Source organism: Phyllobates terribilis, unplaced genomic scaffold, assembly GCF_046119375.1.
Source record: "Phyllobates terribilis strain yellow unplaced genomic scaffold, ASM4611937v1 Scaffold_1__5_contigs__length_1240528914, whole genome shotgun sequence".
Lineage (NCBI taxonomy): Eukaryota > Metazoa > Chordata > Amphibia > Anura > Dendrobatidae > Phyllobates > Phyllobates terribilis.
Window position 1 is genome coordinate 852,096,310 of NW_027362761.1, and position 24,878 is coordinate 852,121,187.

General features: G+C 46.2%; 1 long non-coding RNA gene across 1 annotated transcript in view; it reads right to left on the reverse strand.

Moving 5' to 3' along the window:
- The window catches only part of LOC141153555 (uncharacterized), a 133,317-nt gene that overhangs the window by 49,464 nt on the left and 58,975 nt on the right, over positions 1-24,878 (reverse strand). The window lies entirely within an intron of this gene.

Genomic DNA, 24,878 nt, shown 5'->3' on the forward strand with positions numbered 1-24,878 from the left:
TTTCTCTAGTAGTGATGAGCGAGCGAGCATGCTCGCTACTGCTTGGTGCTCGCCCGAGCATCTCACTGCTCGACATGCTCGGAGCTCGTCGAGTATTTCCGGGTTGCTCGGGCGGCAACTCGGGTCACCTCCCTGCATGTTTGGCACTCTTTAGAGAGCCAATGAACATGCAGGGATTGCCTGCCATGCACTGTAATGCCGTAGCCATGTTGGTTGTGGGCATTACAGTGATTGGCTGGCCGCACAGCATCATCAGGTATATATCAGACCTGGCGCCACCATGCTCGTCACAGTCACTCCGGATCAGACAGTGTAGGGAGAGCTGCTGCTGTGTCAGGGAGAGATTTGATCGTGTATTAGGTAGTGTAGGGAGAAAAAACGTACATTACACATATCCATCTTAACAAACAGTCCTTCTGAGGACTAATCCATCTGCAGAGATATCAGGCAGGCAGGGTGTATAGGCAGGCGGTGTATATAGCAGGCTGCAATGCATATAGCACAAGAGGCTCCATTGCAATTCTGCCTTCTGCTGCTGTTAGATATTTCTATACAAAGGCCCAGGTCTCAGGGGCCAGTAATACTTTTCTTTGGATCTTAATCCTCATTATTTGCTTAAAAAGCAATCCAAAGAACACCGTTTTTCTGCGCCATTTGCTCGTTTTAGGAGAGGTGCTGCTGCGTCAGGGACAGATTTGCTTGTGTATTAGGTAGTGTAGGGAGAAAAAAACGTACATTACACATATCCATCTTAACAAACAGTCCTTCTGAGGACTAATCCATCTGCAGAGATATCAGGCAGGCAGGGTGTATAGGCAGGCGGTGTATATAGCAGACTGCAGTGCATATAGCACAAGAGGCTCCATTCCAATTCTGCCTTCTGCTGCTGTTTGATATTTCTATACAAAGGCCCAGGTCTCAGGGGCCAGGAATACTTTTCTTTGGATCAGAAAATACTGCCATTTCTAGCCTTCATTAAAAATTTCCTTTAGTGTGTCATTGAAACAATTCACCGCAGTTTGCTGTTCAAACCTCTTACCTACAGGCCAGGTATTTAAAACTCTGTTTTCTCCGTCAAACGGATCACATATACGTTGTCAAAAAATACTGCCATTTCTGGTCTCCATTAAAAATTTCCTTTAGTGTGTCAGTGAAGCAATTCACCGCAGTTTGCTGTTCAAACTACTTACCTACAGGCCAGGTTGTTAGAACCCTTCTGTTTGTTTTCCATCTTGTGTTTTGCGGTCACGTGACCATCTGCCTTTATATTCCAGCTCCGCCCTTTTGGCTGTGCTGGACTTCAGTGTTTGACTGTTTCTCTAGCCAGGTGCTTCTGTGCCTTTCTCTGTCAGTTTGCTTGGTCCTTCTGGGACCTCTAGTACCTTTTTGTCTGTTTGTCTTTTTGTGTTCTGCAGCAACTTCTTTGTTTAGGAGGTGTCCCATTTTTTGTTCCAGTCCTTAGTTCTTTTAGGGACCCCTCCCCTAATGCTATAGGTGTTATGTTCTGCTACCAGAGCTAAGGAAAGAGAGGAGATCTGTCCCTACGATAGAACTAAGCTTAATCCCTACGATGTAACAGGGGACCTGATCCTGCGATCAGACCTGCTAAAGTCCTAAGCTAGTCTGTACGGAGACCTATAGATGTGGGGAAGGAATCCCTACAAGTACTAAGGACTGGGAGGAATATGGGACACCTCCTAACAGAAATAGTAGCAGACAGACGAACAAACAAAATATATAGAACATAGAGGTCAGTAGACCAAGCAAACTAACAGAGCAAGACACAGAGCACAGGCTAGCTAGAAAGTAGATATACAATGAAGTCCAGCAAAGCCAGAAGGGCGGAGCAGGATTAAATAGGCCAACAAGGTCATGTGACCAGCAAAGGAAAAAAAACCTAAGAGCAAGGTTCTAACAGTACCCCCCCTTCTAAGAGGATCCTCCGGATCCCCTAGGACCAGGCTTATCAGGAAATCTCCTGTGAAACGCTCTGATAAGTCTGGACGCGGAAACATCATCCGACCTCACCCAAGAGTTATCCTCGGGACCGAAACCTTTCCAGGCCACAAGATACTGCAAACTACCTCTATACCGTCTAGAGTTAAGGATGCGAGAAATTTCATATTCCCCGTCCTCCACCACCGGAGGAACAGAGGCAGAGGCGTCACAATCCGATACAACAGCTTTTTTCAACAGAGAGACATGAAATACCGGATTAATTCTCCAGGAGGTAGGAACCTCCAACCTAACAGCAGATTGGTTGACAACCTGAAGCACCTTAAAGGGCCCTACAAACTTGGGACCCAATTTCTTTGAAGGAATCCTCAATCGCAGATTCCTAGAGGACAACCAAACCATGTCACCAACAGCGAACAAAACCTCCTGTCGTTTCCTATCAAAGTAGTCTTTAGATTTTCTGTTGGCCTCCTGAAGATTACCACGCACATCCGTCCAAACTCTCTCCAAATCACCGGAAAAATTCTCCTCCTCAGGCACGGCAGATCCCAACTTGGAGAACGACCCAAACGACGGATGTCTCCCAGAACAACAAAAAAAAGGCGAACAACCAGCAGAAGAAGATGTATGATTGTTCAGAGCAAATTCAGCAAGTGGCAGAAACTCAGACCACCCCTCTTGATTGTCTGCCACAAAACAACGCAAGAACTGCTCAACATCCTGGTTTTTCCTTTCTGTCTGGCCATTAGATTCAGGATGATATCCGGACGAGAACGACAAATGAACTCCCAACCTATCACAAAAGGCACGCCAAAAACGAGCCACGAACTGAGGACCCCTATCAGAAACAATGTCAGTAGGAACGCCATGAAGTCTGACAATTTCCTTGACAAAGGCCTTAGCGAGAGTTTTAGCGCAGGGCAGTTTGACGAAAGGAACCAAGTGACACATCTTGCTAAAACGGTCCACGACCACCCAGATGACAGTAAAACCCTCAGAGGGGGGAAGGTCAGTTATAAAGTCCATAGCCAAATGTGTCCAAGGAGCACTGGGAACCTCCAAAGGACAAAGCAACCCCGCAGCAGGAGTATGTGAGGACTTAGATCTAGCACATATAGTACATTGACGCACCCACTTAATGACTTCCTTCTGCCATCCAGGCCACCAAAAACTGCGACCCACCAGTCTCTTGGTCTCAGAGATTCCGGGATGACCTGCCAACCGAGATTCGTGACACTCAACAAACAAATCTCTCCTAAAGGTCCCAGGCACAAACAACCTCCCATGAGGAGTGTTAGAAGGGGCATTCTCCTGTGCTTTAAGAATCTCATTTTCCAAAACGGAGTCCAAAGCAGCTATCACAACACCTTCTTGTAAAATGTTCCCCTCTTTCTCAGCACCGACTATGGGAGAAAAACTGCGAGACAAGGCATCCGCCTTAACATTCTTAGTACCAGGAATGTAAGTAACGGAGAAATTAAACCGCGAGAAAAACAGTGCCCACCTAGCCTGACGGGCATTCAGGCGCTTGGCAGCATCAAGATATATCAGATTTTTATGATCCGTAAGAACCTGAACGGGAAATTCCGCACCTTCCAAGAAGTGGCGCCAGTGTTCAAATGCGAGTTTAATAGCCAATAATTCCCGATTACCAATATCGTAATTCAGTTCAGTCTCCGAAAAATTTTTTGAAAAAAAGGCACAGGGATGTAATCCATCCCCGTTATCCTGAGACAATACTGTGCCAACCCCCACAGAGGAAGCATCAACCTCAACCAAAAACGGCCTAGTAACATCAGGCTGCATAAGGATGGGAGCAGAGGTGAACCTCTCCTTGAGATACACAAAAGCTTCAATGGCCTCAGAAGACCACTGAACCGCATCAGCACCTTTCCTGGTGAGATCAGTCAGAGGTTTGACAATACTAGAAAAATTTTTTATGAATTTTCTGTAGTAATTGGCGAAACCCAAAAACTTCTGTATCGATTTCAAACCAATAGGCCTAGGCCATTCCTGCACAGCCTGAACCTTAACCGGATCCATCTCAAAACCTTTGCTGGAGATAATGTAGCCCAAAAAACTAATTCTCTGTACAGCGAACTCACATTTCTCCAGCTTAGCAAAAAGCGAATTGTCCATTAATAACTGTAATACCTCACGCACGCTCCGCCAATGAGACTCCAGATCCGGCGAATAAATCAAAATGTCATCCAAATACACAACCACATTTTTGCCGATCAAAGGTCTAAGGATGTCATTAATCCGATTCTGAAAAAATGCAGGAGCATTAGTAAGACCAAAAGGCATAACCAGATTCTCAAAATGACCCACAGGAGTGTTAAAAGCAGTCTTCCATTCGTCACCCTCCTTCATGCGCAACAGATTGTATGCCCCCTTAAGGTCAATTTTAGAGAACCACTTGGCCCCCATTAACTGGTTAAACAGATCAGGAATCAATGGCAGTGGGTAAGGATTGCGTACAGTAATTTTGTTAATCTCACGAAAATCCAGACAAGGACGTAAACCGCCGTCCTTTTTTTTTACAAAAAAAAATCCAACCGCCACAGGAGACTTAGAGGGCCTAATGTGACCGGCGGCCAAACTTGTCTGTATGTATTCCTCCAAAGCCTTCCTCTCAGGAATAGTAAGGTTAAATAAACGACTTTTAGGAAGAGTCGCTCCAGGGACAAATTCAACAGAACAATCATAGTCTCTATGGGGAGGCAAAACCTGCGATTCCTTCTCAGAAAAAACTCTCCAAAAATCCTGAATAGGAACAGGCAATTCTCCCCTATCCAAAGCTGCAATACGCCCGTTACAACACTTGTCATAACATTTATGGCTCCAGGATTTAATTTCACTGGTAGACCAATCCAGTACAGGATTGTGAAATTTTAACCAGGGCAATCCCAATATTACTGGAGAAGGCAAGTTATTCAACACTACCAAATCCAATTTCTCATGGTGAACACCATTAATAGTGAGAGGAAATTCACAGACCTTGAGAGTAATATTCTTCAAAGGGGAACCATCCACAGAAACCACAGCAATGGGGGATGATAAAGGTTCAGGTTTTAAATTGAGTATTTCCACGAATCCCCCATCAATTACATTCAGAGTAGACCCGCAATCAACAAACACCCGAAATTCCATTAATTTTTTCTGAGCAATCGTGGAAGCAGCTAAAAATATACCCTTGGAATTTAAACAGGCAATACGGGCGTGACTGACCATTTTTTTTTTCTTTCTTCATACGAAGCTCACAGCCTTTAATCAAATGACCAGATTTTCCGCAATAGAAACACAAGCCTTCAGAAAATCAACGGTCTTTTCTTGAGAGCGAGGTGCCACCGATCCAATCTCCATCGGTTCACCACTGTTAGTACACACATTCTCATAACCAGAAACTGACATAGCAGAGGATTTGCTCTCATTAACCCTTGCACGCAGTCTTCTATCCACCCGTATAGCTAATTGCATAGCCTGTTGCAAATCTTCAGGTGTAGGATAAGCAATTAGCAGGTCTTTAACCCTTTCACTGAGCCCAGCAAGAAATAGACTTTTCAGAGCAGAATCGTTCCACCCTGTTTGAGTAGACCAACGACGGAAATGAGTACAATATTTTTCCACATTACCTGATCCCTGTTTTAAACGTCTCAACTCAGTCTCAGCTGATGCGACACGGTCAGGATCATCATATAATAGTCCCAAAGCAGAAAAAAAACTATCCACTGATCTGAAGCATGTATCACTAGGTTGCAAAGAAAAGGCCCACTCCTGAGGCTTTTTGCGCAAAAGTGACATTATGAACCCTACGCGCTGGGATTCATCCCCAGAGGACTTAGGTCTCAAACGAAAATACAATAAGCAAGCATTTTTAAATGAAAAAAATTCTCGGTGTTCACCAAAAAATAAATCCGGCAAACATACCTTAGGCTCCAAGAAATGTGCTCCAGGACAGTTACTCACATGCTGACGGAGCTCGGCCACCTCCAGAGAGAGTCCCTGCAGGCGATGAGCCAAATCCTGAACCGACACCATGATGGAACAGAAAAATCTTTCCTTAGAGAATTTGCTGGCTGGACTTACTGTTATGTTCTGCTACCAGAGCTAAGGAAAGAGAGGAGATCTGTCCCTACGATAGAACTAAGCTTAATCCCTACGATGTAACAGGGGACCTGATCCTGCGATCAGACCTGCTAAAGTCCTAAGCTAGTCTGTACGGAGACCTATAGATGTGGGGAAGGAATCCCTACAAGTACTAAGGACTGGGAGGAATATGGGACACCTCCTAACAGAAATAGTAGCAGACAGACGAACAAACAAAATATATAGAACATAGAGGTCAGTAGACCAAGCAAACTAACAGAGCAAGACACAGAGCACAGGCTAGCTAGAAAGTAGATATACAATGAAGTCCAGCAAAGCCAGAAGGGCGGAGCAGGCTTAAATAGGCCAACAAGGTCATGTGACCAGCAAAGGAAAAAAAAACTAAGAGCAAGGTTCTAACAATAGGTCTTCGTTCAGACTAGCCGAGGACTAAGGTGGGTCTGTTCACTAGGAACAGGCAGCCCGCTACATCGTAGGGATTCAGCTTAGTTTTACTGTAGGGACAGTTATCCCTTATCTTTCCTTAGTACATGTTGCAGATCATAACACAGGTATTTAAAACTCTGTTTTCTCTATCACACGGATCACATATAAGTTCGCTCCAAACTCAATCATTGGTAGTGAGCGTGGAAGATACTGTCCTCCATTTAAAATGGGCAAGGCATGTGGCAAGGGATGGGGAACTGGACATGATGGTAATGGTGCATGCAGAGGCCGAGGACAAGGCCGTGGGCAAGCCGAAATTGTGCCACAACAAACACCCACATCTTCTCACCTGGCCTTCCTGTCCCAATTTCTAGGGGACTGCAGCACACCACTATTGAACCCAGAGCAGTGTCAAAAAGTTGTTGGTTAGATAGCGGATAATGCTTCCAGTCACTTAGCCACCACCACCACCACCCTGTCTTCCACACAGTCAAGTCTGAGTAGCCGTGAGTCTGGACCGCATATTCCTCACCCTGATCCTCCTTCCTCCCACCATGCAGAGTACCCAGAGACAACTGATCCCACACTTGGACACTCTGAAGAGCTGTTCACTTTTCCATTTATAGATTCGGGCCTCTCGCCCGGTCCACTTGAAGTGGGGCAAGAGGAGATCGCGTGTAGCGATGCCCAAATATTTGAGCAGCCACGGTCACACGAAGGCGACGGTGGGAAAGTGTCACAAGAGGTGGACGATGATGAGACACAATTGCCAGAAAGTCAGGAGGAGGACCAGGGTGTGGAAGTAGAAGACGAGGTGGTGGATGATATAGTAACTGACCCAACCTGGCAGGAGGACATGCCGAGCAAGGACAGCAGCACTCAGGGGGAGGGAGGCAGAGCATCCCAACAGGCAGGAAGAAGCAATGTGATGGCCACAGACAGAAGGCAGGCAACCGTTCCCCGTAACACCAACAAGAAGGAAGTTGCCAGTACAACTGTTAGGTCTTCCCGAGTTTGGTTGTTTCTTAAATACAAAGAAATAGTTGGCACTCCGCAGTCCTCGTTAGTAATAGTGGTGCACGTGGAGAGATTACAAGCAAGGTGAAGAAATCCCGACACTCACATATATTCGATCAGTTCATTTATTCCACATGTAGGAAAACTACCACAAGACGTTTCAGCCCCTTGCAGGCTTTTTTCAATTGTGGATAACAAGACAACTTTCACACATATATAAAGGAATTTAAAGGAAATGACATACAAACTTTGCAAAAAATATTACAAAAAATATTGTAAAGACAACAACAGAATATAACACAAAATACAACATGTATAAAATAATAATGAAACATTATATAAAACAAATAATATCTCCATACCAATACAAAAACAGAAACCTAAATGTTTTCATATATCAGGATTTTTAATTATCGGATACACCTAATTAGAATATATGAATAGAACATCCACAAATGATATAATTGTATAGAATATTTTTTGAACATCACTTATTATAATTTTTATATATAAAAAACTTTTTATAACTTTTTATTATTAATTTTATGATTTTTATTATTAATTTTATAATGCTCACTCCACATAATTAGTAGCCCCAATCTATTGACACTAATCTTTAAAACACTACCAATAATCAAATCATGTCATATATAATTATGTCTCAATTACAACATCGCAAACCACGATTATTTCATGAAGAATTTTTTATATAAACATCATATCTAGCTGAAGAATTTTTTATTATTCACCTTATAATGCTCTCTGAATTCAATATGTGAAAAGACTGATCTTTATGTATAGGCAGTAGGCACCAATAACAAAATCTTTCTGTATAGAATCATATCACAATTATAACATCACCATCTATGATATTTCTATCAAATCATGTTTATGATCATTCCTGCCATTGATCCTATTGTAAGGATAAATTAGCTCAAGGTGATACAAGATAAAGAATCTCAGAAACATATAATTTCATACCCCAAATAATATGTTACACTACTGCAGAATATAGCCATATCCGCAGATCGCCTTTTCATTGACCTCATCCAATACTGTAATATCCAGAAAAAATGTTCATTGATTTTGAATAGTCTAAAAATGAGGAAAAAGAGTAGAAATTTTAGAACATTTGACTTACATTATAGTCCCTGTTCAGACCATTAGGAAATAAACTGTTAAGTGTAAAAATTAGTGTTGAGCGAACATGCTCGACACTGCTCGGTACTCGCCCGATGTTCGGAGAGCACCGAGCATTTCCAGGTTACTCGGGCGGGAGCTCGGATCTCCGCCCTGCATGTTTGGCGCTCTTTACAGAGCCAATGAACATGCAGGGATTGCCAGCCAGTCACTGTAATGCAGCAGCCATGTTGGTTGTGGGCATTACAGTGATTGGCTGGCTGTACAGCGTCACCTCGTGTATTTAAAACCGGGCGCGGCCATCTTGGATACAGTCGCTCCGGATTAGACAGTGTAGGGACAGCGCTGCTGATTTAGGGAAAGATATAAACTGCAAAATAGTTAGTGTAGGGTCTGTAAAGGCTGCCAGAACAAACAAACAGTCCTTTTCAGGACTAATATCCATCCCAGATATCAGGCAGGCAGGCTGTATAGGAGACACAGTGGTTATACCAGCAAACGCTGCATTACAGTCCTGTGTGCTCCTGTTGCTGAAATTGCTGGACTTAGCACCAGGTGTCGGGGGCCAGGAAAAATCCTTTTTGTTTCATCTAAATCCTCCTTTTTTTTCCTCCTTCACACTGTACAAATACCCATCTTATTAACCTTTTGGTGTGTGTCCCCTCCCCCCCCCCCAAAAAAAAAGCGTGTCTCTGATTTTTCAGACACAAATATAACTGTTGAAAATAGTCTGGTGTAGGCTAGAGAAACAGAAGTGTTGTTTTGCACTTCCACAGTTCAAACCTCTGTATTATCCATTTTGGGCCATTTGTATCTAAAAAAAAAACAGTTTGAGTGTGTCGCTCACTGTTCAGCCGCAAATATCTCTATTTAAAAAAGTGTGGTATACCCCAGTAAACAATAACTGTGGTTTTGCCATCCCACGGTAAAAAATCTCTATTATTCAGGTTTTGGTATATTTTCCGTAAAGAAAAACAGTAGTGTCTCCTGACTGTTGTGACACAAAAATATATCTGTTGAAAATAGTCTTGTGTAGGCCCAACATCCCAGTGTGGTTTCACAGTTCCACGGGTCAAATCGCTGTACTATCCAGTTTTGGGCCTTTGGTATCTAAAAAAAAAGCAGTTTGAATGTGTCACTCACTGTTCAGCCACAAATATCTCTATTTAAAAAAGTGTGGTATACCCCAGTAAACAATAACTGTGGTTTTGCCATCCCACGGTAAAAAATCTCTATTATTCAGGTTTTGGTATATTTTCCGTAAAGAAAAACAGTAGTGTCTCCTGACTGTTGTGACACAAAAATATATCTGTTGAAAATAGTCTTGTGTAGGCCCGACATCCCAGTGTGGTTTCGCAGTTCCACGGGTCAAATCGCTGTACTATCCAGTTTTGGGCCTTTGGTATCTAAAAAAAAGCAGTTTGAGTGTGTCGCTCACTGTTCAGCCGCAAATATCTCTATTTAAAAAAGTGTGGTATACCCCAGTAAACAATAACTGTGGTTTTCCTCTTCCACGGTTCTAATCTACTCTTTATTACCCTTTTTCCATTGATAGTGCAAGTGTAAGCTATTTTACTTAATTTACAATGGGCAAGGCGCGTGGCAAGGGACGTGGAAGTGGACATTCTGGTGATGGTTCGTGCAGAGGATGGGGCCGTGGCCAAGGTGAAAATGTGCCACAACCAACAGCCACATCTTCTCGCTCCCACTTCGTGACCGAATTACTAGGGAAGCACAGAACAACACCAGTATTGAGAACTGATCAGTGTGAACAGGTTATTAATTGGATAGCAGATAATACTTCCAGTTACCTGGGCACCACCATCTCCGGTCTGTCTTCCACACGGTCAACTCTTAGTAGCCGTGAGTCTCGACCACATACTCCTCCTCACCCTGATGCTCCTTCCTCCCACCATGCCGAGTGTCGTCAGACAGCAAGTGATCCCACACTTGGACACTCTGAAGAGCTGTTCACTGGTCCATTTCCATATTTGGGCCCCTCGCCTGATACGCTTGAAGTGGTGGAAGAGGAGATCCCATGTTGCGATGCCCAAATATTTGAACAGCCACGGCCACAGGAAGTCAACGTTGGCAATCTGTCACAAGAGGTCTATGATGACGAGACACAGTTGCCAGGAAGTGAGGAGGAGGATCGTGGTGCGCAAGTGGAAGAGGAGGAGGTGGTGGATGATCTAGTAACTGACCCAACGTGGAAGGAGGACATGCAGAGTGAGGCCAGCAGCACACAGGGGGAGGGAGGCAGAGTACCCCAACAGGCAGGAAGAAGCAGTGTGGTGGCCGCAGACAGAAGGCAGGCAACCGTTCCCCGTAACACCAACACGAGGGACGTTGCCAGTACAAGCGGTAGGTCTTCCAGAGTCTGGAATTTTTTTAAAGACTCTGCTGATAACCCCAAAAAGGCCATATGTTCCACCTGCCATGCCAGCATCAGCAGGGGTGACAAAACTACCAGCCTGACCACCACCAGCATGATCAGGCACATGGCAGCAAAGCACCCGACTTTGTGGGGCGAAACCCAGGGTCCACGACCAGTGTCAGCGGGTGTCACTACTGCTTGTTCCACTGTTGTGCGTGCAATAGAACCCCCTGTTGTGTGTGCAAGGCAATCCCCTGTCCATACTGCATGTAAAGATGCCCCCTCCTCTCAGTCTTCACTTGTTATGGCAGTTTCTCAAGAAACAGCATCAACGTCCACGTCCACGTCCCACCGCAGCGTTCAATTGTCCATATCCCAGAGCTTTGAACGAAAGCCGAAATTCGCAGCTAACGCCCCACAGGCCACAGTCCTAAATTCGCACATTTCACGACTGCTTGCGTTGGAAATGCTGCCTTTTAGGCTGGTGGAGACGGAATCCTTATGGCGGTGGCCGTCCCTCGGTACTCAGTCCCCAGCCGACACTATTTTGCCCGGTGTGCCATCGCCGCACTACACAAGCACGTGTCCCAAAGCACCTGCCGTGCCCTCAACATCGCAGTTACTGGGAGAGTCCACCTGACAATGGACCCGTGGACAAGTGCTTGTGGCCAGGGACGGTACATCTCTCTGACGGCACACTGGGTAAACATAGTGGAAGCCGGGACCCAGTCGGACCTTGGGACGGAACACATCCTCCCCACACCGAGGATTGCGGGCCCTATGTCAGTCAGAGCTGCCCCCACAGTGGACAGCTCCTGCGCATCCTCCTCCTCCTCCTCATGTTCAGCCTCCATCTCAGATATCACCACATCAGTTACAAGCTGGAAGCATTGCAGTACTGCCTCCGCCGAGCGGCAACAGGCTGTGCTGAAACTCATAAGCTTAGGTGATAAACCTCACACTGCTTGTGAGTTGTGGACAGCTGTGAAAGAGCAGGCAGATCTGTGGCTGAGACCGCTGAACCTACATCCCGGCATGGTCGTGTGTGACAATGGCCGTAACCTGGTGGCGGCTCTGAGGCGAGGTGAGATCACACACGTACCATGCCTGGCTCATGTGCTTAACCTCATGGTTCAGCGGTTTCTTAAATCGTACCCCGAGTTGCCAGATCTGCTCGTGAAAGTACGCCGCCTGTCAGCTCATTTTCACAAGTCGGCTACAGCTTCCGCCGCCCTTGCTGTGTTGCAGCAGCGTTTTCAGCTTCCGGCACACCGACTGGTGTGTGATGTCCCCACATGTTGGAACTCTACCCTCCACATGTTGCAAAGGATTTGTGAGCAGAAGAGAGCAGTTGTGGAGTACCAGCTGCAACAAGGCCGTCGATATTCAGGTCAGGCTCCACACATAAGAACTCAGGAGTGGACTTGGATGTCTGACATATGTACCATCCTGACAAACTTTGAGGAGGCCACCAAGATGGTGAGTGGCGATGACGCCATCATTAGTGTCAGCATCCCACTTGTCTGTCTTTTGCAACGCTCTCTGCAGAGAATTAAAGAGGAGGCATTGCAGCCAGAGTATGATGAGATGGATCAAGAAGCCGTAACGGGCGATTACACACAGCCCAGCCTCATCTCATCCCAACGTGCATTGGGGGACAATGAGGGAGAGGAGGAGGAGGAGGCAGAACAGGAGCTGCTATCATGCGTTGTAGACGGTATTACCTGTACAAGTGTCATACCGTCGGTTCAGCGTGGGTGGCCTGAGGACAGGGGGGAGGAGGAAGAGGAGGAGGAGGAGGAGAGCATGGTCAGTCGTCATCTTGGTGAGGACACGGAAATCTTGCCCGTTACCAGTCTGGCACGCATGGCTGACTTTATGTTACGCTGCCTTAACCGTGACCCTCGCGTTGTCAAAATGTTGGGTGACAGTCATTACTGGTTGGTGACACTTGTAGACCCCCGCTACAAGGAGAACTTTCACTCTCTTATTCCTGAGGTGGAGAGGTCTACAAAAATGGGGCAGTACCAGAAGGCCCTTGCTGCAGAACTCTTAAAAAAAATTCCCATCTGAACACGCTAGCGGCAGAGGTCACAGTTCGTTGCCCAACCAAGGCGTACAGGCGAGAGAGATGCAACTCCAATCCAGCAGAGGCAGGGGATCACTGTCAACGTTCTATGACAGTTTTCTGACACCCGCCCAGCTTACAGGCCCTGAGGTGCGGGGTACTCTCACAAGGAGTGGAAAGTTTCAAAAGATGGTGAGGGAGTACCTTGCCAACCGTACCAGCATCCTCCGTGATTACTCTGTGCCTTTTAATTATTGGGTATCCAAGCTGGACACTTGGAATGAACTCGCTCTGTACGCCTTGGAGGTCCTGGCCTGCCCTGCCGCTAGCGTGTTATCGGAGCGTGTTTTTAGTGCCGCTGGGGGAATTATAACTGATAAGCGCACTCGCCTGTCAACTGACAATGCTGACAAGCTGACCCTTATCAAAATGAACAAGGGCTGGATTGGGCCATCACCACCAAATGACAGCAGAGTAACATAAAGTCAAATCCACTGTGTTATTTCGGGAGGTGTATTCACATGCACCGCTTTACACCAACACATGGGTATACGCTTCCTCGTTTCGGCTGTTTTATCTTCTTCTCCTTATCCTCAGCCTCCACCACCACTATACCACCAGGGTGCCAGCATTGCAAGTTCCTCCGTCCTTATTTTTGGCAGCTTTTGCTTGCAAGGCATAAGCAAATACTATGGGACACCCACTCCCCAATAATGGGACTTATGTTTGTAATATGCTGTACTGCATGGCTCTTGTAAGGGGCATTGCAAGTTGTTCCGTCCTAATTTTTGGTAGCTTTTGCTTGCAAGGCATAAGCAAATACTATGGGAGACCCACTCCCCAATAATGGGACTTATGTTTGTAATATGCTTTACTGCATGGCTCTTGTAAGGGGCATTGCAAGTTGCTCCGTCCTAATTTTTGGCAGCTTTTGCTTGCAAGGCATAAGCAAATACTATGGGAGACCCACTCCCCAATAATGGGACTTATGTTTGTAATATGCTGTACTGCATGGCTCTTGTAAGGGGCATTGCAAGTTGCTCCGTCCTAATTTTTGGCAGCTTTTGCTTGCAAGACATAAGCAAATACTATGGGAGACCAACTCCCCAATAATGGGACTTATGTTTGTAATATGCTGTACTGCATGGCTCTTGTAAGGGGCATTGCAAGTTGCTCCGTCCTAATTTTTGGTAGCTTTTGCTTGCAAGGCATAAGCAAATACTATGGGAGACCCACTCCCCAATAATGGGACTTATATTTGTAATATGCTGTACTGCATGTGACGCGCCCCCTGGGCCGTGTGTACATGTGTGTGGGATACCCGGTGCCGGGTCTCTGGGGTCTATAGTCTCCGTGGCGGTGACCCGGTCCCGTGGCTCAGGCTAGTCAAACCAGTGGCAGTCTTTCTTAGGTTTTGAGGTTAATTGTCCTACTGCGCCACCCGTGGATTGCGGTCAGGGAGTACCACCGCTGCGAGGCAGACCGCTGAGGCTGGTGTTGTGTGCGCAGCAAAGAATGGGATAACTCCTCACGGAAGGAGTATAGCCTCAGGGCAGTGAGTGTGGATGATGGGGGTGATGGTGCACGAGCGCAGCAGGAACGACTCAGAGTCTTTGCAGTGCCGTTCAGGGTCTTTACTGATGATTATAAGGTAGACCCTCCCGGGAGTACTGGCTAGCATAAGAGGCCTGGTCAGTCTGTGAGCAAGCAGGAGTTCCCCTGGCCAGGTGGAGTTGCAGGCTTCCCCGTCTGTCTGCACTCTTCCTGGCTACCTTGCTGTAAGCGGGTAGAAGTAGCCCACGTCCCTGAGTGTACCATGTAGTGCTCACCCGTATGGCTGGTGACTTGGGGCCTTCTGTTAGCCTCCGCTCCATGACGGCGGTGCTGGTCCCTTGCTTGTGACTGAGCCTCCGGGCTTCTATGGCCAGAGGACCTGAAATCCCCTGCCGGCTGGTTTCTGCTGCTGGATATATAAGTCCTCACAGCCTCGGACTCCTGTGTCCGGTTCCTATTGTCTTCTGCCAGGGTGAGCTCTGCTCAGCTTCCAGCCCCTAGTCTTTAGCTCCTAGCTCCTACAGAGCTCCTTGCTGTTACTTTCCCTTGCTCTCACTCTGACTCTGACTGTTCTCTGTTCTCTGACTCACTCAACCCCGCCCCAGATCCAGTTTATAAGGGCAGAATTCTCCCCTCCCAGGACTGGGGCAGGAGGATGTTGCGTGTTTAAGGGATTCTAACCAGGAAACCTCCCACTTGCTCTCCGACGTAATATCTCTATTACTGTGGTGACCAGACCCCTGGGGTGCCACACATGGCTCTTGTAAGGGGCATTGCAGTTCCTCATAATTTTTGGAAAGCCTTCCATTCACTGCTTAGACCAACAGTGCACAGGAGACCCAGTTGCTATAAATGGAAAAAAAGGTTTAGTTAACGCCCTCTGATCTCCATGTCATTTCCAAGGGGCATTGGAGTGCCTCGAAATTTTTGGTAGGCATTGCACTCACTGTATGCCCTATAACTGTGTAGCCGAACCGCTCCTTTTGTTACAGAAACATATTCTACAAGACATATCTGGTTGACTGGTCTGATATTGATGTGAATGGTCCCTGTTCCTCCTGCTCTTTCTCCTTTGCCACTACCTCATCCATCATTTATCACCTGAAGCTTTGTTTTAACGGGAGTCATAGAACTTGGATAGTAGCAGGAAAACATCCAGCAATCCTCGGAGGAGGTAGGATATGCGCCAAAACGTTGACCACCTCAGGCCTAGCCGCTACTACATACATGCGCTTGCATTACAACAAAACAAAGCAGATGCTAACTTCTATCATCCTCATCATGCTCCTCACCTTGGCACTCTCAACTCCCCTGATGGAGAAGGCAGGGCCCACCGGAGGAGTCTGATAGTCCGGTGGGCTCGGCCAATGCTGCCCTAAAGCAGGCCAGGCTAAGAAAAGTGTGGGAAAGGTTACCGGGACAAATAGGGGTGGCTGGGGACTGAGTATGGACACCCGGCCACCCCCTGGAGGCTGGGGAGCAAGTGGGGACACCCGGCCACTAGGCGGCTGGGGACTGAGTATGGATACCAGGCCGCCGACACAGCCATGGCGTGGTGGCCAGATTCCGCCTCCACATGCCTAAAAGGCCCAATTTAAAGTGCAAGCAAGCAAGCAGTATGGTATTACAGCCTGGGGGTGGGTGGGTGGCAGGCTGCATACTTGCGCTTGCATTGCAAGGAATGGGAGAGGTACAATTGAACACTGCCCTGGGACAAGGACTTGAATGGGGATAGTTGCAAGTCTGCAACGACAGGTGCAAGGTGGGAGGCATCTTCGCATGTACCATGAACAGGGGTTTGGCATGCACACACTACAGCGGAATAGGCTCTCCTTCCCACTAAATGCACTGGTGAGGGCACAGGTAATGTTTTGGTATACGCGCTTAATCTTATGTATAAGGCACACCAGGACAAATAGGGGCGGCTGGGGACTGAGTATGGATACCTCGCTGCCGAAGCAGCCATGAGGTAGTGGCCAGCTTCAGCCTCCTCCAAACTAAAAGGCCCCATTTCAAGTGCAAGCTAGCAGTATGGAATTGCAGTCTGGGGGTGGGTGGGTGGCAGACTGCACACTTACACTTGCATTAAAAGAAAACATAGCAGATGCTAACTTCTGTCATCATCATCATGCTCCTCACCTTGGCACTCTCAACTCCACCGATGGAGAAGTCAGGACCCACCGGAGGAGTCTGGTTCTATGGTGGGCTCGTCCAATGCTGCCTAAAGCAGGCCGGGCTAAGAAAAGTGTGTGGGGGGATGTTCCAAGGAGAAATAGGGGCGGCTGGGGACCGTTTATGGACACCCGGCTGCCCCCAGGCGGCTGGGGACCGTGTGTGGACACCCGGCCGTGGGGCAGCTGGGGACCGAGTATGGACATCCGGCCGCCGGGCAGCTGGGGACTGAGTATGGATTCCAGGCCGCCAACACAGCCATGACGTGGTGGCCAGATTCCGCCTCCACATGCCTAAAAGGCCCAATTTCAAGTTCAAGCAAGCAAGCAGTATGGTATTGCAGGCTGCATACTTGCGCTTGCATTGCAAGTGTTATAGCAGAAGATGGAGTCGCTCAAGTTTAAAGGCCCCATCTATGCTATATAAGTCTGACAGTTATTTTAGGTGAAAACAACAGCTATGAATGTTTCTTCTTGTATCAATAGCGTGTCCTTGCTAAATTAGATAACGTGATTCTCCCTGGCCAGATGTTTCTTCTTGTAACAATAATGTGTTCTTGCAGAAAGATGAAATGACCTTGCTAACTAGATAAATCTAATTAAATATTTTAAAGCATACAGAAACTAGCTTTTTTCGCTTGTTCAGCTAAACTGTATAATCGAACCATATATGGCAAATCCGTTTCCTGCCTTTATGGTGTATATTAGCCCTGTGTTTTGTAATAAAGTTTTTAGAGTATGTTTAGACACAAACATCCTGTCCTGTGTCTTCATTCTCTCCGAGCTCGTAATCCAAAGGATAGAAGACCCAAAATTCAGTGACGACAGCTGGCGCCTCGAACAGGGACTTTGAGTTAATCTACCCAAGGGTGCTCGACCGGTCCGAGACGTGGGACGAGTGAAGCTCTCTGTTGGTGATATATACAGCGCTGAGGTAAGAATAACTGTTATATTCTACCTAATTATATCACTGCATAGAAGAGACTCCCTCACCCCCGAGCGGTCGGCTCCCCAGGTAATTCAACAGATTGTTGTCTGGCTCAGGTCCCTTTGAACCAGTAGAATCCCTCAGATAAATTGACAGTCCTGCCTTCTATCCTTTGGAGAATTTAAGAATGAAAGTATGGATCCGATGATTGTGTTGTGGATGTGTCCCGGGATTGATGTTTTTGGTCTGTTTTTCTGGTTGGCGTATAACTCCTAGAGAGGCTAGTAGTGGAATGGTTCAGAAACCTTTGTGGCCCATTGTCTAAGTGACCATTGTCTAAGTGACTGAGGAGTCTCTTCTAGGTGAGGAGAACCGAAAAAAAATGGGGAACCAAAATGCCAAGGAAGGCATTATAGCCAAAGACTTAGTGGTACGCAGAGAAGGGAAACAGGCATTGATTGGAATTGACAAAATATTGTGTAAAGCGGGAATGAATGAGAATGGAGAGATGAATGGAGAGAAATGGAAATCCTTCTTTAACTCCTATCATGGATGGTTGAAAGATAAGGGTCTGTTAGGGACAGTAGATGTATGGATGAATGCATGCGCTTATTTTGAAGGAAAGATTGAAGAATTAGGAGACGGACGTTACAGACTGACAAAAACTGGAATGACAGATTTTCCTCCCTGTCCGCTCCCGACGTCACCCCCACCCCAGTACCAGAATTCCCAGGAACCTAAATGTTGGGTTTGCCCCAGATGTGGACAGCAGAATCCATTGACAGTAGACATCTGTGTGGCATGTGGAGGACCGAGACCCCACCCAGCTAGTCTATTCCCAATGAGGACGGTAGTTGTGCCAGGAGCACCAGCAGCAGCAGAAGGGGGGGGATGCAGTGGTTCCAGGTCAGGAAGCTCGCACAATGTTAATGTATAGACCATGGAGTCCTTCAGAGCAGTTGGCACTGATCTCCCAGCTGCCAGACCCATCCCAGTCCCCTATGGGTTTCGCTAGAATGATCACCACCATACAGGATACGTACCATGCCACTAGAATAGATCTGCAGGGGGTAATTAAGGGAAAATTGGCAGATGAAGCCCGCTATGATAGGTTGATAGATGAGACAAAAAAACAGTATGCCAATAGGACCGGACCCGTAGATGCAGAATATAATGATGCAGCAGCTGGAGTCCTATTCGCAGCAGCGTTGGTAAAAGTATGTCAAGACAGGCAAGCAGAAAAGCAAGTTACACTAGAAGATAGAGTGCAGGGAAAGGAGAAAGATCCTAAGGATTATTTCTATGCACTAAAGAAAACCTGGTCAGAAATGGGGTTCAACCCCGGGAATAAGACTAGTGAGAGGGTATTAGCAAGTGCTTTCATGAATGGACTAAAGAAAGAGATTGCAGAGAAGGTAAAAGCAAGTAGACCGGACTGGAGATCAGTGAAGGCAGAAGATTTAGCTAGAATAGCTCAGGGGGCACAGCATGACATAGCGCAGGCAAAAAGAGCTGCCAGAATACATATAGTAGAGACGACCCCCAGAAACAACAGAGGCAGAGGACGGACTGAAGGAGGAGGACAGAAACTGTGTTACGGATGTAAAAAGCCAGGACATTTTAGAAAGAACTGTAGGACCAACCCGTATCCAAATGCTCAGAGTACGGGTCCTCCAGCCGACCAAACAACGCCCCCATAGGATGAGGGTAGCTTGCACATGAACCCCCTCATCTCCTTACCCCCAACTCCCAGTTGTATAGTGCAGGTGAACCTACCAGGGGGACATGAAATCGATTTCCAAGTAGATACGGGGGCCGACAATTCAGTAATTACGCAAGGTGATTGGCCATATACTGACACTGATTTTTCACATCATGTCATTGCCACCCCCTTCAATTCCCCGTCTGTCCTGCTCCCTGTCACCAAGAGAATTCCCCTGCAAATTCAAGGAGCTACTGTACATAGCCAGCTTATGGTATCGCCCCGAGGCCAATGTAACCTTTTGGGAAATGATGTGCTGTCCCAATTGCAAGCACATATTGAGTATCATCCCGATGGCACTGTCACCATGACCCCAGGTTTAAAACCAAGTACCCTTTGCAAAATTATGTCACTAGATATTGCCAGCATAGAAGAGACAAATGAGTTTCCCCCGATATTGGAGCAGGCTGTACCACATGATTTTTGGGCCTCAGACAAAACAGATGTTGGTAGGTTAAGAGTTCAACCAGTAATGGTGAAATTAAAACCAGGAGCCATCTTGCCTCAACAGAGGCAGTATCCCCTTAGCTCGGCTCAGGAGAATGCCATAGCCCAGCAGATCCAAAAATTACTACAGAGAGGAGTCCTAGTCAAAACCCAGTCCCCTTGCAACACTCCCCTGTTCCCAGTAAAGAAAAAGAGTGTGCCAAGACAACCAGCCGCATATAGAATGGTCCATGACCTCCGGTTGGTTAACAAAGCCACAGAACTTCTAACACCAGTTGTGCCCAACCCGCATACTCTTCTGTCACAGATATCTTCTAACTCTCTTTGTTTTTCAGTGATCGATTTGGCAAATGCATTTTTCAGTGTACCATTACATCCTGACTGCCAGTACCTGTTTGCTTTCACATTCCAGGGTAGTCAATATACATGGACAGTGTTGCCACAGGGTGCCCAGAATTCACCCACAATGTACACTGCAAGTCTGCAGGAAATACTGGAAGGATGGTCTGAACCACATATCGTTGTTTTGCAATATGTCGATGACCTGCTCATTTGTGCCCCCTCCAGGAAACAATGTCATAGTGCAACTATATCGCTTATGTTGTTTCTCTATCGCGCTGGCTGCAAGGCATCGAAAGATAAGCTTCAGTTTTGTAAATCTTCGGTCACCTTTTTGGGACATTGCATTACACCAGGAGCTCGTCATTTAACAAATGCACGCAAACAAGCAGTACAGGCATTCACCGTCCCCATTAATGTTGCAGCCCTCAGAACTTTTCTTGGACTTGTTTCCTATTGCAGACAGTGGATTCATGCCGTCTCTGTTTTAATGCAGCCCCTCTATGACTGTCTTACCCCAACACCTTTTGTACTAACATCAGAGGCAATAGACTGTTTTTATTCTCTCAAGAACCGTATTTTGGCCGCTCCAGCTTTGGGTACCCCTAATTATGAGCTCCCATTTACTCTGTACCTTCATGAACAAGCTGGACATGCAGCAGGAGTTTTAACTCAAACACACGGTGATAATCAGAGACCTGTTGCCTACTTTAGTGGCAGATTGGATGCGGTAGCCAGAGGTGCACCATCCTGCGTACGTGCTCTGCATGCTGTTGGACTATTACTCCATAAATCCGCAGACATTGTTCTTGACCACCCGCTCACCGTTCTAACACCTCATGATGTCTACACTATATTGAATCAAGTGCAACCCGCTCACCTCTCAGCAGCACATCATCTTAGGTTACAATGTGCACTGTTAATGCCTCCCAATGTTTCTTTACAGAGGTGTACTACCCTGAATCCAGCAACTTTGTTACCTCTCTCGGATCTAAAGGAGGAGTCAGGTACTGTGCTTTTTAAGGAAGATCCAAGAGAGGAAGTTCCTCATGACTGTGTACAAATGATGGCACAAGAAACGGCAGGTTTACCTACTGTATTTGAACATGAATTACAAAATGCAGATTTTGAATTTTTTGTAGATGGATCCCGTCATCAGGACGATTCAGGTACCTTCCATACTGGATATGCAGTTGTCTCCCTCAATGCAGTAATCAAGGCAGAACCAATGCTCCCACACCAGTCGGCTCAAGAAGCTGAACTTAGGGCCCTAACCGAGGCCTGTAAACTAGCGGAAGGTAGTATTGTTAACATTTACACAGATTTTAGGTACGCATTCGGTATATCGCATGATTTTGGTCCAATATGGAAGTCAAGAGGTTTCCTGACGGCAGCAGGACACCCCATTAAGAATGCTGATGCGGTCCAGCAGTTAATTGATGCGCTACAACTACCTAAACAAGTAGCTGTCATAAAGGTAAGAGCACATACCAGACGCACCGACCAGGTAAGCAGAGGAAACGCGATGGCAGAAGCAGCGGCAAAAACAGCAGCCTGTAAGCCACAACAAGGGTCAACAGTATGTCAGTTAAGTGCCCCTAAAAACCCCTTTGTGTCGGAGGACATCTTATCCCAAATGCAAGCTCAGGCTCAAAAGGAGGAGGTTGATAAGTGGTTAAAGGAAGATGCATGCCTGAAGGAAGCAAATGGGGTATGGGGGAAAGGGACACGACGATGGCTTCCAAGGGCACTGTACCCAGCAGCTGCCCAGATACTACATGGGCCGACACACCAATCTAAAACGGGTGTGATGAGTGTGATGCAGAAACATTGGGTGGCACCAGGATTCTCCACCTGTATTGAAAACCTGGTACAAGGGTGCATGATATGTGCTACATATAATCAGGGTAGAGTAGTTAAAACACCACCCAAACACACCCCCCGGCCCCTCTATCCATTCCAGAGACTGCAAATTGATTATATTCAGCTGCCAAAGTCAGGATCATGGGAATATGTGTTGGTCTGTATTGATTTGTTCTCAGGATGGCCAGAGGCTTTCCCGATTGCCAAAGCCACGGCTGCGGCAACCGCAAAGAAACTGCTTGCGGAGGTGGTCTGCAGGTATGGGGTACCAGAGGTAATTGAGAGTGACAGAGGTACACACTTCACAGGTGAAATAATGAATGAAGTCATGTCAGCTCTAGGAATTCAACAAGCATTCCATACCCCATATCACCCACAAAGTAGTGGTAAAGTGGAAAGACTGAATGGGACATTGAAATGAAAAATTCAGAAAGCCATGGCTGAGACAGGAAAACCATGGCCGGACTGTTTACCACTTGCTCTGTTTTCAGTAAGATACACGCCTAATAGAAAGACTGGACTCTCTCCATATGAGATATTGTTTGGCAACGTACCCAGCCTAGGGTGTTTCTATCCGCAAGCATTAGAAATGAACAACCATGTGCTAAGTTCCTATGTGAGGGCTTTACACAAAAAGATTAAGCAAGTACATGATAATGTCTTCAGTTCTCTTCCAGATCCAGATCAAGACTCTAGCAGCCATACGCTGCAACCTGGAGACTGGGTGGTTATAAAAAGACACGTGAGGAAAAGCCTAGATCCACGGTTTGACGGACCCTTTCAAGTTCTGCTGACCACAAGTACAGCCGTTAAGCTAGAGGGAAAAGAGACCTGGATCCACGCGTCCCATTGCAAAAAGATACTAGGAGAACCAGCAGACAAAGAATGATGACATTGTTTATACTTACCTGCATACTTGCGACCACAGGTGCATGGACTAGGTTAGGCAACATGGATGGAGACGACAATAGATTCATTAGACACCATCTTGCTCTAATCGATGGACTAAAGGAGCAAAACCAGACCATTGCTAATTGTTGGATATGTACACATGCCCCTGTGACGTCCACTAGCATACCCTTTCTCGCTGTCCCAGTCTCATGGGAAGAGATAAACTTTTGGGTGAACTGTTCAGATACTTTGGCCAATAATTCCACACAGAGATTTTCCTTTCTAAATCCCGCAAATTGGTTTAAAGGTATTGGTGGGTGGTTGGCTGGTATAGTACAAGCTATTTTACAGGTTTTGCTAATGTGTCTTGCGGTTTATTTGGTTTTTAAGCTTTTTCTAATGTGTATTCAGCGTTGTACTAAAAGAAAACATAGAAATTCGTATTGATAAATGAAGGAACAAAAGGATGGAATGTTATAGCAGAAGATGGAGTCGCTCAAGTTTAAAGGCCCCATCTATGCTATATAAGTCTGACAGTTATTTTAGGTGAAAACAACAGCTATGAATGTTTCTTCTTGTATCAATAGCGTGTCTTTGCTAAAAAGATAACGTGATTCTCCCTGGCCAGATGTTTCTTCTTGTAGCAAATCTAATTAAATATTTTAAAGCATACAGAAACTAGCTTTTTTCGCTTGTTCAGCTAAACTGTATAATCGAACCATATATGGCAAATCCGTTTCCTGCCTTTAGGGTGTATATTAGCCCTGTGTTTTGTAATAAAGCTTTTAGAGTATGTTTAGACACAAACATCCTGCCCTGTGTCTTCATTCTCTCCGAGCTCGTAATCCAAACGATAGAAGACCCAAAATTCAGTGATGACACAAGGAATGGGGGAGGTACAATTGAGCACTGCCCTAGGACTAGAACTTGCATGGGGATAGTTGCAAGTCTGCATCTTCTGATGAGGCAAGGATCACTTATGATGGGCACACTTTTAGACAGTGACCTGGGAGTCAGAGATGCTTCCAGGGGTCTTCCCCATGCTGTTCTCATGTCTTTTCAGCACTTTATGCATGTGTCACACAGCACATGGCCAGATAAGGTTGTAAAATGTTAAAATGACATTTCCCGGTGAATGCATTTGTCATAGTTGAAAGCAATACAAAAGTGCAAAAACGCATAAAAAATGCTACTTGTGAACATAGACGAAGGTGTGGAGGAGTATTTTTGTTTTTGGTCATTTATTTTAACTTATACACAAGTCTTTTCCATGGAAAGGATGTTCCTTAACATATTTCACAGGAAAAAAGTTTCACTTTCGTTTTTGAATGTTTTATTGTGAGCCCGTAAAAGTGGCTTAATACCTCTGACCACGTTGTGGCCAGCAGTGACCTGGGGGTCAGAAATGCTTCCTGGGGCGATCCCCATGCTGTCCCCATGTCATTTGAGCAATGTCACTATCGTTTTGGGCACTTGTTAGGCTTTTAAAAGACTGCCGGGGGTGCCACCGCAAAAATGCTCGAGTCTCCCATAGACTAACATTGGACTCGTTGCTCGGGTCGAGCACCCGAGTATCACGGCGAGCTTGGCCCGAGCTTCAAGCACCCGAGCATTTTAGTGCTCGCTCAACACTAGTAAAAATCCAATATGCCTCTCTCTTCAAAAGGATTTGGGTTTCTGTTTTTGCATTGGTATGGAGATATTATTTGTTTTCTATAATGTTTCATTATTATTTTATACATGTGGTATTTTGTGTTATATTCTGTTGTAGTCTTTACAATATTTTTTGTAATATTGTTTTGTAAAGTTTGTATGATGTCATTTCCTTT